The sequence below is a fragment of the Coenobita brevimanus genome, chromosome 44 (assembly GCF_032717465.1).
Source record: "Coenobita brevimanus isolate Jiangsu-jjx chromosome 44, ASM3271746v2, whole genome shotgun sequence".
NCBI classification, from domain to species: Eukaryota; Metazoa; Arthropoda; class Malacostraca; order Decapoda; family Coenobitidae; genus Coenobita; species Coenobita brevimanus.
Window position 1 is genome coordinate 18,255,254 of NC_136997.1, and position 12,593 is coordinate 18,267,846.

The window sequence follows — 12,593 nt, forward strand, 5'->3', positions numbered from 1 at the left end:
TGACCTTTTTTGGTAACATTACCTGATCATCATTTCTGACTGTTTCTTCCTCTAATGCTATGTAAACTTTGTCCTCCACATTGTCATCGATTGAGGAATCACTCTGGCCCTGAATGTCTTCATTGGCCAGGTCACTGGTAACAGGTGAATTGCCGAGACTATGGCGTGCGGGGGGAGGAGGGGGAGGTTATGCAGTGTAAGGCATTGTCCCTGCCTGCCATCTTGTAGAGGAATAGAGGAAGGTGTCCCGTGTATACATACCAAAAATCACTCGGGAAAATTTAAAATTGAGCAAATTATGAACTTTGCAATTGCACGACGTACCAGTACGTCGCTGGGACTAGCTAGGACAAAATGTTGCAATGTACCCATACGTCGATGGGATGCCTCGGGTTAATTGTTTTCAGGCTAGCTTTAACTGTTTAGATTCTACCTTCTAGTGTGACAAGGGTACCAATATACTTTCTATATTAAAGTGTGCACTCGCTAGATATCATTGGAATCAGTTTGCCTGAGTTGTGGTATAAGCACTTGCCCTCCTTGAAGCAAAACAACATCACCTTCCACATTTTCGTTAGGAGTATACCTGTATCCCTTGCTGTGTATATTGTATATACTGTGATATGCTCTGTAAATAGTAGAAAGTGAAGCCTACCGCAAGTATTTCAATCAAGAAATCAGTGTTGTTACTGACAGGGAAAGCACCATACTGATAAAGGTGTCTTGAAAACCCCCCTACCCCCCAGGGGGTAGGGGGTATTTCAAGAATATACTTCCAGTATCCCTGCTTGTTGTATGAGACGACTAAATGGATTGGCGGAGGGTTAGTGCCCCTCCCTGGAAAACAACTAGCTAAAAAGATGAACAAGAAGCCCCGGACAAGGACTGACTAAAAGATGATGACCAAGGACCGGACAAAGGACATGGTATGGAACGCGACATGGAATGAAAGAGATGCGAATGATGAGGTGAAAGAGAGAGAGATTGTCCAGGTGCTTGAGGGTGCGAAAGTGGATGTATGTGGAGTAAGTAGAAACTAAATGGAGAGGAGAGAATGCGATAGGATGGGAGTATGGCTGGGGTATATTTGCAGGAGTAGATGAGAATGAGAGGGCAAAACAAGGAATGTGTATTGTTGAGAATATAAGATGGAAGAAAAACATAGAGAGTATGGATCAGTTGGCTCAAGGATTATGTGAGTAAGATTGAAAGTTGGAATACAAACGTGGGCGATTGTGTGCATGTATGTGCCAACTGAGATTGTGCAAGCAGTGTGAGAGAAAAGTTCTGGACAATTGCAGAAATGTGCATGGAAAAGTTTGGAAGGAATGAGAGAGTGTTTTTGATCGGTGATATGAATGGTAAAGTAGGGAATGTGAAGGTGGATTGAATAGTTGATGAGTGGGGTGTGCCTGCTGAGATAGATGAGAATGGTAGTGTTTTAGTGGACATTTCTGCTGGGAGGGGGTCGGTGATAACCAATACCCTCTTCAAGCACAAATTAATCCACAGGTATACATGGCAAGTGATGAGAAGGATGGGTTGTGAACTGAATGAAAGGAAGACAATTATTAATTATAAGTGTGTGGATGAATGGATGTGAAGATGTGTAACGGATGCAAGAGCTTATGGAGGTTGGGTGAGTGGACTTTCTGACCACTACTAGGTGGTGGCCAGAATCAAGATCCAAGTAAGATGGAGAAATAGAAGAAGGGAAGGATGGGAGGAAGGAGTAGTTGCAAGGACAGTGGAAAGGTTACAAGAGGATGAGAAAAAGGCATACTATAAGAAAGAAGTGAAGGAAAGATTGGGTAAATATGATTGGAGCAAATGGGGGACGTGAAAGGTGTGTGCAAAATATTCACAGAAGAAATATGTGAAGCATGTGATGTGGTGCATGGGTAAGGTGACCAGATTTACTGGAGCTAAAAGCGGGACATTATCACGGATATATATATATATATATATATATATAATCAAACACTAACGTCTCAAACGAACAATGCGAACATACCATACGGTATGGTGAATGGGCCGACCAAAGTTACCGGTTAGTGAGTATTACATTTATTAACAATTCGGTATTTCATTTGGTTTGGAATATGCATAATTCTACAAATTCATCTTAATTTCATAAAAGAAGGTCATTATATATCTAATGTAATAGTAATTTTCTAAAAGCGGGACATTTAAGATAATTTGTTTAAAAAGCGGGACATTTTAGTCACAATTTAAAAAGCGGGACAGACGTAAAAAAAGTGGGACTGTCTCGCCTAAAAGCGGGACTCTGGTCACCTCATGCAGGAGTGAAGAGAAGATGGAAGGGGGTGCAAAGAACAGCATGATGAAATGAAGAGGTGAGACAGGCTGTGGCACAAAAGAAGAAAGCATACAATGAATGGATGAAAAATAGGGGAGTGGAAGAAGTTCAGAGGTGGAAGAAAGAGTTATATGTAGAAAGGAAGAGAGAGGTGAAAAGATTAGTAAGAGAGAGTATGAAGAGAGTGTATGAGGAATTTGGAAGGAATATGATTGTAAAGGGGAGGCACTGTAAGAAAATGTTCTGGAAAGAGGTGAAGAGAGTAAGACAAAATGGCAGTGAAATTAACAGAGGAGTGAAAGATAAAAATGGTAGATCACTAGTGGAGATGGGAGAGAAATTGAGCAGATGGAAAGAACACTTTAAGGAACTGTTTAACATAGAGAATGGAAGTATTGCGAGTATAAGTGGCTGGGGAATGGCCGGGAGAAGGAGGGAGGTGGGAAGAGAAAAAGAAGTCAGTAAGATAGAAGTTGTGAAAGCAATGAAGAAAGTCAAATTGGGGAAAGCCCCAGGAATTGAAGGAGTGTGTGGTGAAATGCTGAAATATGGGGGAGAGATAGTAGAACAATGGATGTGGAAAATGTGCAGATTGGCCTGGAAGGAAGGTAGAGTCCCGGAGGATTGGAAGTCAGGCATAATTTATCCCTTGTGCAAAGGAAAAGGGGAAAAAGAAGTGTGTGGTAATCATAGGCGCATTTATCTTCTTAGTGTTATAGGAAAAGTGTGTGTATGGTGGGATACTTATTGACAGAGTTAGGGAAATAACAGACGAATTAGTTGGAGAAGAACAGGGAGGCTTTAGGAAGGGAAGAGGTTGGGTAGAACAGATATTCATTCTTAGATCTTCAGTGGAAAAGTTTCTAGGGAAGGGGAAGAAGTTGTATGTGGCCTTCATGTATTTGGAGAAAGCATATGACAGGGCGGATAGACAATGATTGTGGAAAGTATTGTGAGTATATGAAGTAGACAGGAAGTTGCTGAATGCTGTGAAGAGTATGTATCATGGTGCTAAGCCTGCAGTGTGTGTGGATGGTGAACTGAGTGAATTTTTCCTCTTTGAAGGTTGGGTTGAAACAGGGATGTGTCATGTCTCCATTGTTGTTCAATCTGTACATGGATGGGGTAATAAAAGAGGTACAAAGTAGGGCAGTTGATGTTGGGGTGGCCCTAGTGAGAGAGGGTAGTGTTTGGAAACTCCTTGTACTGTTGTTTGCAGATGATACTGTGTTGTTAAGTGAAGACGAAGGAGAGCTGCAAGGCTTGGTGGATGAGTTTGGGAGAGTGTGTAAGAAACGGAATGTAAAGGTGAATGTAGGGAAGAGTAAAGCAATGGTCTATGAGAGTGGTTAAGTCAGTGAAGGTACAGTGAGGTTGGATGCTGAGGAAATGGAAAATATGAGTACATTTAAGTACATGGGGAGTGTGGTGAGTAAGGATGGAAGTTTGGAGCATGAAGTGCTTGAAAGGGTACAACAAGGAAGAAAGGTTGCTGGTTCCTTGAAAGCAATGATAAGGAACAGGGAAGTGAACATGGAACTGAAAAAGTTACTACATGACTGTATTGTGATACCAACTCTAACATATCGAATTGAAGCTTGGATGTTGTTGGAAGGATACAAGTCAAGACTGAGATCGGTGGAATTGAGTTATTTAAGAGGAGACTGTGGAGTCACATGGAAAGACAGGCTGACAAATGGATATATAAAGGAGAGTTGTGGTGTGGATGTGGATGTGATAGGAAACGATCGGAGGAACACGCTGATGTGGTTTGGCCATGTGGAGAGGATGGAGGGTGAGAGACTTACGAGGAGAGTGTATGTGAGTGAGGTGGAGGGGGGGTGAGGGAGGGTGAGGCAGAGGATGAGATGTAGGGATGGAGTGGAGAGGTATTTGAGAGAGGGGGGGGTGTGAGTTAGGAGCAGGACAGTGAAATAGAGGGGACAGGGAGACATGGAGGCGATTTGTTTGTGGCCACCCCATGCGGGATTAAGGAGTCTAGCAATAGATAGGTAGAGACATTGTAGAAAGGAAACATTTAGATACATATACAAATGGTAGTGATAAAGTACCCAACACGCCACCAGAACACAAAATAATGTCTTTTGTCAGTGCTCTCTTGCAGGAATAAGGCAACATACTCATTTCAACAAATTTTCCATCTGTACCTCAGTACATTATCTGCCTACGTTAGTAAGGACGATCCTTTAAAGTTAACTAATAGTATATGATAGGACATTGCATGACCGCTGAGCCCTCAACTCACAGGGCAAGAAATATCCCCACCCTTGTCCCATATGAGGGTGATGACCATTTGAGGTTCCCTGGACCACGGTCTGGCTAGTTTCTATCAATTACCGTGGCATTCGTGATCTTTCCTTCGATTTCCTCTCTGCTGAATACATCCGCTTCCCTTCTAAGCCTCAGATTTTCCACACCTGAACGCAGCTGAAAGATATCCCTGGCAGCACCCCTGTTCTGTGTCCTTCTACCTCCCCTACACTAATTTCCGTGTCAATTGTGATTTTTGTAGTCCCAAGCTGTAATTTTCTTTATTTTCCATCCTGTGGCTAAGGCTATTCAGCCAGTTTTTGACTAATGTACCGGTGTTATTTGCTTGTTCAGTAACAATACCGACTAACAAAAATTATTCTGGGATCTCATTTCTAAAGTGGAACAGTCTTTCCACGTCACATTCTATGAACTCTTCATTATAAATTTCATAATTCTTCAGTGCCACGTGGGTCTACTTTTCCATTCAACACTTTACTTGAACAACGTCATGTCTTCTCCATTATCACTGACCTAGAGCAGTTTTCCTTACCATTTTTCCAGACTGCATTGGATAGAGTTCAGCACAACTTGTCATTCAATTTTTGACAAAATTCTTCAGCACACTCTGTCACTCCTACTTCTACACTGAGGTCACTCAAGTATAACATCATCTTAGTAAACTGTCCTGTCACTCCACAAGAGCCTGTTGACACTCACAATAAATTTTTTTTTTTGTTTCAAAGAAGAAGGAACCTGATGGGGTGAGAACCTGGAGGGAGATGGAAACAGTGAGGCCAGCTTGAGAATTATTCTAATATGTTCAGGCAAGGGTGCATCCTCTCTCTAGAGTGGCCCAAGGCAGACTGCCTGCCTGCGCCAAGCAGGCCCCAGGCACAGGTGGTGGCGGGAAACTTCCCACATGAATTCAAACTCCAACACCACCTCCTCCATTGCAGAGAACTCCCCACTTCCTGCAGTACTGATACAAAGCACATTGGTCGAGGAGGAGGGAGGTCACTGCAATAACAAAACAATGGGCAGATACTGACACTCGTCTTAACTTGAGACCAGGCATTGCATGACACAATGCTGGCAAAATTTACATGTCATTTACATTCTGACTTTAGAATGGCACAATCGCCACAATAAGGAACTCAGTTACATGCACTGGAGCAATCATTGCTCTGGTAACATGGTAAGAGTGCAACAAGGTCATGTACGTTACAAAACACCTTGACATGCCCAGGGGTAATAAATGCTGCAATGTTACAGTACATAGTTTTCTAGGTGTCTTGGGGCGTGTCTAGTGCATTGCAGCCTCTCTAGGGGAGGGAGAGGCTGAGGGGTCTCCCCCCTGCGGTCAGCCTCCTGCCAGGGACCATCCTCGAGTGCATGGTGTCTGTTCCCCTGACTCCTTGAAGGGGTGTAGGTGTTGGCGATTCTTGAAGGAGGCTCGCCCACTGCCATCCAGGTGCAGGAGGTATTGCCTTGGGGCTGGGGTGTCAATGATAACTCTGACACAGTCCCATTGCCCCTGGTTCTGTAGGCACACCCACTGACCCGGGTGGAGAGGGACTAGGCTTTATACCAACTAGTTGAATCTCATTGTTGCTGCATCCCCAGTGTGGACCATGGCCTGTTCCCTGCTTCTCAGCATCCCGGCCCATCGCCTGCTGATCCTGCAGTGTTCTTTGGCAGCTGGCACAGAGTCTCTCGGCTGATGTCCCATCAGCAGCTGGGTTGGGGACGAGTTGGTGTCATGTAGCGGGGGTTTGAGGTGTTGCTGCATCCTAGTCCAGGAAGCCTCCTGAGCTGATGTTGCTCCTCAGTAGCCTCTTGGCAGACTTGATTGTGGCCTCTGCTTGGCCACTGGACTGTGGGTAATGGGCCGATGACACCCTCAGCTGCATGCGCCACACGGATAGGAATGCATAGGAATGCCCTCATTTCCCCATACGAGGTTCGTACCCCCATCATGAAACAGGACCTCTGGGACACCAAACTATTTAAACGACTTGCAAAATAGGCCGTTGTGAGCCATGAGCTGGCAGTGCCCCTGGCCAGATGCTTCACCTCCAGCCAGCCAGTTAGCCTGTCTGCATTAGCAATGTACTCTTCCCCTTCCAGTTGGAACAGGTCAGCCACTATTTGCTGGAAGGGGTACTCGGGTGGGGGTGTGGGCAGCAAATTTCCATGGGTTGTCATGGGGCATTGATTTTGCACACTTGACAGTGCCTCCTCTTCTGCTCCACATCAGCATCTATTCTGGGCCAGTACAGCATTACCTGGCACACCTGAGCATGAAGTCTCTGCCCTGGTGACCTGTGTGAAAGTTGGCTAGGACTGCACAGTGTAGGGCTGTGGGGATTACAAGTCGCAGGTGCTCCCCGTCACTGATGTACATGACAGTTTCCCCCTGGCATGACAGGTGCCTCCTTATCCTGTAGTATGGGTGGAGTGCTATTGGCTCCTCGTCCTTCTTGTAGGCCCAGTCCCTGGCGCTCACATGCTTATGGAGGAGCCTGTAGCCCTCGTCCTGGAGTGCTTCCTCCTCCACTTGATGGAGGTCCACAACGGCACCTTCCTTGTCTTCTAGGGCACAAGCCATCGCTGCCGTGACCGCAGCACATGCAGCCTCATCTTTCGCAAGGTCTGTCTTGTCCAATCCACCCCACAGCATGGGATATCTTGAGAGTGCATCTGCTGTGCGGTTCACCTCCCCCTTTAGGTACTTTATGTGAAATAAGTTCATCAGTGCCTTCTCCTTGAGGTTGAGTATACGGAGGTTGCTGATGTCTTTCAGCTTTTTGTCCTTGAAGATCTTTGTGAGTGCGTGTTGATCTGTGATAAAGGTGAAGTCTGGACACCCCACCACAAACAGGCTCATCTTTTTCTGGCACCATGCAATGCCAAGGACCTCCCCCTCCAACGCTGAGTAGTTCTTCTCGGCTGTTGTTAGGTGGCAGCTGCCGCATAGGGCCAGTTTTCAGCCACCCTTGCAGCACAGGGGGGCCTCTTGAGACACACTGGCAGTACTGGTGCATGACCACAAAGTCGGTGAACACTGCTGTGGGAAATGTGGAGTAATAGTACTGGAGGCCCTCCGCCACAAGCTTGGCTATAGCCTCCTTTGTTGACTTGAAGATGGACTGCAATTGGCCATCCCAGTACACCACTTTCCCTGACGTTTTTTCAGTAATTCTCTGAAGGGCTCTGTAAGTGGTGCAACACAGAGGAATGGCGCCACCTGGTTCACCAGCCCAATCCATGATCGGATATCTCCGAGGGAGGGGCGTGGTGGCATCCAGAAACTGGTTATGCACTTAACAAGTCCCGGCTAGGTTGATACTCCTCCCAGCTGAGCTGATAACCTGGGAAGGTCACGCTTCTCCTGCAGAAGCAGAACTTGTTTGGGTGGAGCATGATCCCGTTTTCCGCAAACATTCGCAAGAACTGGCATGTGTGCCAGAAAGTATGGCCTGGCCTCCACTATAGGTGAAGGAAATCTTAAAATGAACGAAACGTGACAGAAAGCATCACCAATGCTACAGTCGTGCAGGAGTGTGTCGTCAACACATTACAGTTTCCTGAGGATCTCTGCTGTTGCATCATTGAAGCACTTGGTAAAGGCTTCCTCCCCTGCACAGTGGCACATGAATGTGCATCGATAGCAGAAGCAGCCCCACAGGGTGATGAAGGTAGTTAGCTTCTTGCTTTCCTCATCCAGGAGGATCTGGTGTATCCCAAATAAGCATCTGCTGCTTTGAATGTGTGCTTTGGCACACTGGTGACTGCGCCAAATGGAGGACAGGTGTGGTGGGACTACCACTGGCTTGCCTGGTTGAGTCACTGATAGTCTACTGTTCTACACAGCAGCCTATCTTTCTTTGGCACCAACACCATACAAGAACACCATTCCGTGGGTTCTCCAGCTGGTACAGATTCAGTGATACCCTTTCTTATGTCCTCTTCCAATTGTTGGTGAACCTTGTTGTAGAAGTGGTTTGGGGACTGACGCTGGAGTGTGCACCATGTAGGGTTTGGAACAGCGGCACAGGTGGATGTGGTGGGCTGGCCCCTTCATTTCCTGCAGGGAGACACGGTTCATTGCGAATGTCGTGCCCCCAAAGTGCCCCAGGAACTACTTTTCCAACAGGTACATATTTTCTTCCATCAGAGCTTATGGAGGAGCATCGGGTTGGGCGGGGACTGGGGGCTCCTCCATCCGTTCAATGGCCTCTACAGTCACAAGGAAATTGGGGAAGTCACGTGGCACCACACCCAGTGCCTTGTCCATCTGCAGCGACAGATGTAGTCACTGCACCCCATCAGCGAAGCACAGGGTCACCCTAGCAGACCTTCCATCAATGATGAAGCTGTGTTCCTTGCATCCCATAATCAGTTTGCTCCTGCCTGCGAGGTGATTAATACTCACGGTAGGTGTCTGTAGACTTCGCGCGGTCAGCCCAAGGCCCTGCATGAGGTGGCATCCCACTATGCACACCTGTGCACCTGCGTTAGCTACTGCTGTCACCTTGCATGATGTGGGTGGGTCATAACACTTCACTTCCACCCTGAGGCATGCTGACTCCTCGGCGCTGGCTACCATGATGCTGCCAGTGGTTTCAATGGGATTGGGCAACCTCACTGACCTACACACTCGCTGAAAGTGTCCAACCTTCCCACATCTGAGGCAGGTGGCCTTGACAGTAGGGCATCGGCGCTCCCTGCTGCATTTGCTGCCACCGCACCTCCAGCAACCCTTTGCTGGTGGGGGAGGGGCACGAGGCTGGGGTGGCTTTCCACCCGCCTGGCACGCCCGACCAGCACTGGCTACTTCCATTTGCTCTTCATCACTCACTGAAGCGTCTGCCACTTCACTAAGGCCGCACACTCCCTCTATTTTCTCCGCCGATTCAAACACTTCACAGGCACTAGTGATTTCTTCCACAGAATGCAACATCGAAAGTTGCCAAGGCACTTCTGTTTTCATACTGAGGTTGCCCAACCCCATCACAAGCTTTTTTGATAGCATGAAATCGTCAGAATTTATGGATCATTGAGGGCACTTAAAATCACACTCCACTGCCTTGGCTCTGCATTTTACCACATATGAGCACACATTATCAGTGAGCTCCTGCTTGAGTGTGAAGAAGTCTGACTATGCCCCTACAGTGCACCTGTGGCCCACCACCATGCTCCTACCATGCCGATGGCCTCCTCTGTGCACATGGCCTCGAATCTATGCTTGGCCATCCATGCATCCATGCATTGCTGCACTTCAGGAGCAGACAGCAGTCTCACGTAATCCGCAGCCAAGGGTGGGACCCACCTGCAACCACTGCTGTAGTACTCTATGTCATGAACTCACTCCTCAAACTGAGATGGTGACATTCTCATAGTAGCTTTACGAGGAGCCACTGGAGGTGCATGCACTCACCACTGGGCCTAGTGCTTCTGGGTGCAGAGTTGGGTACAACGGCATGTAGGCTGTCCCCATTCCTGGAGACTGTGGCTGGGGTGGTGGGACACTGTACCTGTTGGTGCGAGCTTGGTCTCCTGCTGCAATGCAGCAGAACCAGTTTCCTGACTCCGGGTTTGCCTGCTCGAACGCTCGTGGTGCCACTCCTGGGTCAGCTGTATAACTCCACCATGTTGGGTTGAGAACCAGGAGGGAGATGGAAACACAGGGGCCAGCTTGAGATTTATTCTAATACATACATCATCCTCCCGCTAAATGTAGCGGTACTCTAATTTTACTGTAGCTCTACAGTGAGTGGCAAGCCAAATGATTTCCTATAAACCAGGAAAGCATTTACAACACTGAGTGGTAACTCTATAACCAACAAACACGTGTTCCCTATGTGACAACAAGTGGGTTGGTGGAGGGTTAATGCCCCTCCCCAGAAAAAAACTAAAAATACAAACCAGAAGCCTCGGACAAGGACTAACTAAAAGATGACAACTAAGGACCTAACAAAGGGCATGGTATGGATAGCTACTCGTACATGGAATGTAAGGGGTGAAAATGATCAGGTGAAAAAAAGAGACTGTCCAGGTGCTTGAGGGTGCAAAAGTGAATATATGTGGATTAACTAAACCTAAATGGTAAGGTGAGAGTGTGAATGGAAGTATGGATGGGGTATATGCCCAGGAGTAGGTGAGAATGAGAGGAGAAATTAAGGAATGTGTATTGTTGTGAGTAACAGATGGAAGGAGAATATAAGAGAGTATGGACCTGTTGGCTCAAGGATTATGTGGGTAAGATTGAAAGCTGAACTACAAATGTGGGGGATTGTGTGCATGTGTGCGCCAACACAAGATCGTGCAAGTACAGTGAGAGAAGAGTTCTGGACACATGTGGATGCATGCATGGAAGTATTAGGAGGAATACACTGAGGTGGTTTGGTCATGTGGAGAGGATGGAGGGTGAAAGACTGACGAAGAGAGTGTATGTGAGTGAGGTGGAGGGGGGAAGAGGGAGTGGGAGGCCGAGGATGAGATGGAGGGATGGGGTGGAGAGGTATATGAGAGAGGGGTGTGTGAGTTGGGAGCGGGACAGTGAAATGGCGGGGGACAGGGCGACGTGGAGGCGATTTGTTTGTGGCCACCCCGAACGGGATTGAGGCGTCTGGCAATAAATAGATAGATAGAGAGTGTTTTTGACTGGAGATATGAATGGAAAAGAAAGGAATGTGAAGGTGGATGGAGTACTTGGTGAGTGGGGTGTGCTTGTAGAGATGGATGAGATTGGCAGTGCTTTAGTGGACATCTGTGTTGGGAGGGGGTTTGTGATAGCCAATACCCTCTTCAGGCAGAAAATGATTCATATGTATTGTACACGTGGCAAGTGACGAGAAGAATGGGTGATGAACTGAATGAACGGAAAGCAATGATTGATTGTGTGTGTGTGTGGATGACAGGATGAGAGGGTGTGTAATGGATGCAAGAGTATATAGATGTTGGGGGAGTGGACTTTCTGACGACCACTTGGTGGTGGTCAGAATCATTGTCCAAATGAAAAGGAGAAATAGAAGAAGGGAAGGGCAGGAGGAAGTAGTGCATACAAGGAGGGTGGAAGGGTTACAAGAGAATGGAAAAAAAGCGAAAATATAAGAGGAACATAGAGGAGAGATTCGGTAAATATGGATTGGAGCAGATGAGGGACGTGGAATATATGTGCAAGGTATTCACAGAAAAAATCTGTGCAGCATGTGAGGTGGAGTGTGGGGTGAAGAGAAGACGAATGGGGGTGCAGGGAACAGCACTGTGGAATGAAGGGGTGACAGAGGCTGTGGCACAAAAGAAGAAAACATAATATAATGAGTATATGAGAAATAGGGGCGTGGAAGAAGTTTAGAGATGAAAGAGAGAGTTATATATAGAGAGGAAGAGAGTGGTGAAAAGATTAGTAAGGGAGAGTATGAAGAGAGTGGATGAGGAATTTGGAAGGAATTTGAGTATAAAGTGGAGGGAATGTAAGAAAATGTTCTGCAAAGACGTAAAGAGAGTTAGACAGGGTGCCAAAGAAGTTAGTTGGGAGTGAAAGATAAAAATGGTAGATTACTAGTGGAGAAGGGAGAAAATGTGAGCAGATGGAGAGAACTTTTTAAGGAATTGTTGAATATAGATAAGAGAAGAAATACAAGTATAAGTGGCTGGGGAATGGCTGGAAGACGAAGGAATGTGAGAAGAGAGGAAGAAATCATTAGGTTGGAAGTTCTGGCAGCAATTAAGAAAGTTAAAATGGGGAAAGCTCCAGGAATTGATGGTGTGTGCAGTGAAATGCTGAAGCATGGGGGAGAGATAGTAGTAGAATGGATGTGGAAAATGTGCAGATTGGCTTGGGAGTAAGATAGAGTCCCAGAGGATTGGAAGTCAGGTATAATTATTCCCCTGTACAAAGGTAAAGGGGAAAAGGAAGTATGTGGTAATCACAGGGGCATTTCTCTTACTAATGTAATAGGAAATTTATATGGTAGGATACTTATTGACAGAG

At 46.6% G+C, this 12,593-nt stretch overlaps 1 protein-coding gene across 1 annotated transcript in view; it reads left to right on the plus strand.

Moving 5' to 3' along the window:
- The window catches only part of LOC145397995 (glutamate receptor ionotropic, delta-1-like), a 262,257-nt gene that overhangs the window by 8,372 nt on the left and 241,292 nt on the right, over nt 1-12,593 (plus strand). The gene's annotated exons all lie outside the window — the stretch shown is intronic.